Genomic DNA, 4,770 nt, shown 5'->3' with positions numbered 1-4,770 from the left:
CAATACAAGATAATATCTATTTTACAATTAGAAAGATTTAGTTTTTCATTGGTTTGAATGTGTCTCTTACGCCTAAGACACACAAAACAAAGTCGATAATCTTATATGGTGAGTTTTCGATTCTAGCTTGTTGTGTAAATTTTATTTATGCAGAATATTTAATCAATAGTTTGTGTATCGGCTAATTTCATATTTAAGCTATCATGTATACAAACTGGTATGTAGATTTCTAACCGTCCCTAGAAATAGAAACTAGCATTAACAATTTGTGCAAATTAAATAATAACAATAACTTGTGATAGCCTAGACACGAGCTGATGATATACCTTAGATCTTGTGTGAGTTGTGTTGTCCTAATGGTGAACTTTGAAACTCCGATGCTAGAATCAGTGCATGTCTGCTTTACAATACCTATTTTTTAGAATAAATCCAGAAATTGCTACCCCTAATTAATTCCATCTAAAGCAAAGAAAAGTGGTCTCCTGAAAGCGCTCCATAAGCGGATCAGTTCATCAGTGTTGCACTGTACTCACCACGGGATTATTCTGCCATCATCGCCAGCGCTGATCCGTTTGCACGGATGCCCATGTCGAACTTCCTTAGGCAGCTATGCGAAGTGACTGTGTGTGTGGTGTGTTGCGCCAAAACGATCAACAGAGGATGCTCTCGATCGTGGCCTCGCCGGCTTTCAGAACTACTTAGTGTGGTCTTACCAACAAATACATGGGCTTCAACTTGCAAAGTTTCCTGATTGCGCCCGAGCTATTCGGCTATCTCGTCGCAAACGGAGGATGGTGCGTGAGGCGCTTGCGGGAGGTGCCCAGGTATCTGACCTGCGCGGCCGTGTCACCGACAGACTTCTACATGAGTTTGTTTCCCTTTGGGACAAGGTGGCTACTGTTGGATAGTTGCTAGATGGATCCGATCAGTTCATATGGAAGTTAACTGAAGATGGTGCCTACTCCGCCAAATCTGCTTAGCTGCTGCAATTCGTGGGATATACGCCATCACCGCTTATGGAGGTGGTCTGGTAACTATGGTCACTGGCCAAATGCAAATTATTTGTACTCCCTCCGTCCGGAAATACTTGTCGGAGAAATGCATGAAAATGAATGTATCTAGATCTAAAATACATCTAGATACATCCATTCTTCCGACGAGTATTTTCGGACGGAGGGAGTATCTCTTTTTGGTGGCCGTTCGTACGGATGTATAGGAGGTCTTGTATTTGAGGAACCCGACTGTAGATGCTCTTACGTGGTCTTGATCATCTTCTCAACAATCCAAAGGCAAAGAAGTGGTGCAGCGTCCTGCCTAGCACAGGGTGTCTCTCGCCCATGAGACATTCAACAATTTGAGTTTTCGCATATTGGTACAGATAACCCATGTGGCTTGTCAAAACACTTAACTTACCCCAACTTGTGCAAGTATAGCTTTACGGGGTTTATTCATGCAAGGCTTGGAGAAACAATTTTATTTTTATTCGCAAATAGTCAAGACTCAGGAGCTTGGGTATCTTTTCATTGATAGAAGGAGTAAGAACAATACAAAGTGATGCGCGACATCATGCAACATGTGCGCTAGAAGGCGCGAGCATGAAGCCTGGAGTAGGGTGTGGGTTGCTCCGCCTAGACACATAAGTCTACGTCTCAGGTAAGATTTTCTATCCCTATGCGCTAGTGCTCGCCCAGGTGCGCGTGTCCACGTGAATAGTGTGCACTAGGTGGTTCATGGAGGGATGCAAGCCATCGCAAGTACATGCATATCGATGCTTTCAGAGCCACCAGACCGTGAATGATGGAGGAGATCCCGCAACAAAGTGAAGCAGGGGCATATGAGTAGGCGGAGGCCCACCAATCTAAGAAAGGAATCGCATGATCAGGGAGTTGTGTGGTCAATTGACATCACGACAGGACCTCGTGCCAAATTTGCCAGGAGAAGTGGCAACCTGCAAGGAGGTGATGCACACTCTCCGGCTTTTGATCGCATATAACGCAGTGCTCCTCATGAGGTAGCCCTCGTCGAGCAAGGCAGTCCAGATCTTGCAGGGCGAGCCAGGAGAACACCTTGAACCTTGACGCGCAAGGGGGGCCAAATCTTCCAGAATAGGCGCCAGAAAGCATCCTTGATTGAACCTTGGGTGAGGGCGAGGTAGCATAATTTCGCCGATTATTGGTTGTTGTGAGTCCACCTCCAACACAACTCATCATGCCCAACCGAGAGCTGGCAGAACCCGGTGCACCATGAATGTCGCGCACCCAGCTCGGGTGGTAAGGCCCTGACATAGGATGCGCTCTCATCGGACTAGCTTGGGAACAAGGGCGAAGACCAGGGGACAAGCCCGGGGATGGATGAACCGTCGGTCCAGGTGTCGGTCTGGAAACGATAAGTGTTGTCGTCCTGCAACATCCAAGAAGTCTAGGAGCGAAATATTTGGAGGGCTGCCAGGTCATGCGACCATAGTTTAAAAAACCGAACCGGAAATCGAACCGAAAAGGTTGTCGGTTCCGGTTTTACCGGTCGGACCACCTGTTCACCGATTCGATTGTTGGGTTTTGAAGCAATAAAGTAATATATGTGCTAATATAGTGTGAAACAATGGTCAAATAAAATTATTTTCATGTAGTGGACAACAAAGTAGCACAAATGAGTTGGTTATTGGGCCGTAGGCAGGCCCCCTGTACTACTCACACAACCTGGGATCAAATTCCACTTCTCCCAATTTCTATTAAAACATTTTTCCTGTTTTTTCCTGGTTCAATGGCCCGGTTTTTTACCGGTTTTCTCTGGTCTAATTGCAAAATGGTCTTATTAGCTTAAAAAACTCGCTGAGGAGGCCTGTTCCGATTTTTTCCAGTCTGACCGCCGGTCCGGTGTGGTTTTTCAAACTAGGCGTGCGACAATTGAAGGTGGCTCCAGGAGCGATCTAGGTCCGTGCGCTGAAGCCATGGCGAACGGGTCCGCAAGGCGATGCCAGCCTACTGCAAGTCCTGGACCCCAAGGCCACCGAGGAAGGTGGGGTGGCAAAACATGTCCCGGTTAACCCGGCACTGGCCGCCTCACGCGTCTTTGTTGCTGTCCCGGAGGAAATCGATAATGATGTGCTTCACCTTGTAGAGGATGGACTTGTTGAGGACCAAGGCAATGAGGAAGTGTGTCAGCATTGCCCAAAGAACATGCCAGATGAGCGCTAGTCAATCACCGATGGACAACATGCAAGCCTTCCATGTGGGAAGCTTCTTCTCAAGCTTGTCGGCAAGCGGAAGAAGGTCAGATATCGACGCTTGCAGATGGAGAGGGGTAGGCCCAGGTACTTAACTAGGAACAGAGCAATCAGGCATGCCGTGGACACGAAGAGATGCTAGCAATGGGGTCGTCGTTGCACTAGATAAGCGTGGGAGAGCATAGAAAAGTTAGTGCACGGCCCAGCCACCACACCAAACACGTAACAACCCTTGGACTATGCAAATGTCATGCTCGTCGGAGTGGCAGAAGAAGACGACATCGTCAGTACATAAGGATGCGCTCCATGCCACATGGTGAGCGATAAGGTGGTGGATGAGCCCTCGCTGGACAACATACTGGATGAATGAGTTAAGGACATCCATGACGAGCGTGAAGATCATCGGGAGAGCGGGTCACCCTGATGCAGGCCCCGTGCATGGTCGATCGGCGAGCTGGGAGTCTCGTTGACCAACACGCATGTGGATGCAGATGAAAGGAGGATCGAGATCCACTCCCTTCATCTCTGGCCGAATCCCAGGTGAGCCAGTGTCTCATGGAGGAACAACCGGGCAATCGAATAGAAGGTGCGAGAGATGTCGAGCTTGAGAAGCATCCGAGGGACCTTGAGGTTGTGAAGGGGACGCATCATTTGTTCGAAAAGCAGAAAGTTGTCATGGACGCTTCGGTCGGCGATGAAGGCAGCAAAAACCATGGAGCCGAGATGAGAAGCAAGACGGAGAGACAAGGCCTTGGCGAAGATCCTGGCAATGAGGTGAATGAGGCTAATCGGTCGGTACTCGAACAAAGACTCCGCATCTGGTCTCTTTGGTGGGAGGGTGATGAACACCTCGTTCAGCTTGCGGAAGCCGAGCCCATTGTGCGAGTATAGCTTGCCAAAGACGTCGTAGATGTTGTGATTGATGATCTCCGAGGCGCTACGAAGGAACTCGGCAGTCAACCCGTCCAGCTCGAGGGAAGCCAGCCCAAGGTATGCGCCTTTGAGCGAAGCGGGGACGTTGTTGGGCTAGCGATCGGTCGAGGGAAGCCAGCCCAAGGTCTTGTGCACCCACTCGAGGATAGGGGGCGGAAGTCTTGCGCCTGGTCAAACCGCGCGATGAGCAGCTGCTGCAAGATGTGACCGACCGAACGTGCACTGCAACTTTTATTTTTCATCAAGAGGCACTAGTTAGTGTTTTATTTCCAGTTTGTTCAACCTTTTTTTTTGAAGGATCCAGTTTGTTCAACCTGCTATGATGTGTTTGTTTATTCAATACGGTAGAAATGAAATCATGTGTGTGGAGAAATGGCAGACTAGGAACATTCTATGCGTGCAAGACTTTTTGTCAAGGGGCCATGTTTTTCTTCTGTCCATTAATTAGTGATGCCTCCAGAACCTGTATGACTACAGCCGGCGGCCGCAGTAACGGAAAAATCGGGCATCTAGAAACCTTGCACCTAGTCCAAAGTTCCAAGCAGGAACGAACGTGCTCTTTCTCGCAGACTAAAGACGGTCGTTATCTCATCTTGCACACGGAGTAAATCGAA

This window comes from Triticum aestivum, chromosome 1D, assembly GCF_018294505.1.
Source record: "Triticum aestivum cultivar Chinese Spring chromosome 1D, IWGSC CS RefSeq v2.1, whole genome shotgun sequence".
Classification (NCBI taxonomy): Eukaryota; Viridiplantae; Streptophyta; class Magnoliopsida; order Poales; family Poaceae; genus Triticum; species Triticum aestivum.
This window is presented reverse-complemented; position numbering follows the sequence as displayed.